Raw genomic sequence first — 384 nt, forward strand, 5'->3', positions numbered from 1 at the left:
AAAAAAAAAAAAAAGAAAAAAAAAAAAAAAAAGAAAAAAAAAAAAAAAAAGAAACAAGCAAAGCACAGAGGGATAAATACCTCATGTGCTCAATCATATGTGGGAGCTAAGAGAGGAAGGAAGGAAAGAAAGACCATAGTAGTGCCGTGATCCAACAGAGGGAGGGAACATTCCTAGGGCTACAAATAAGAGTGGAGGGGAGCGAGGGAGGGAGGTTGGGGGATAATTAGGAGGGGACAAAGGGTACAAAAGTAATTTCTGGTAATGGGTATGCCCCCAGTATGAATCTGGCCCTCACATCATGGGCAGGAGGGGGGGGGGCAATTAGCTTTGTATCTCATGAATATTCTTAATAAATAAATAATAAAAATAAGATGAAATAAA

This window comes from Galeopterus variegatus, unplaced genomic scaffold, assembly GCF_000696425.1.
Source record: "Galeopterus variegatus unplaced genomic scaffold, G_variegatus-3.0.2 Scaffold117, whole genome shotgun sequence".
In the NCBI taxonomy this organism is placed as follows: domain Eukaryota; kingdom Metazoa; phylum Chordata; class Mammalia; order Dermoptera; family Cynocephalidae; genus Galeopterus; species Galeopterus variegatus.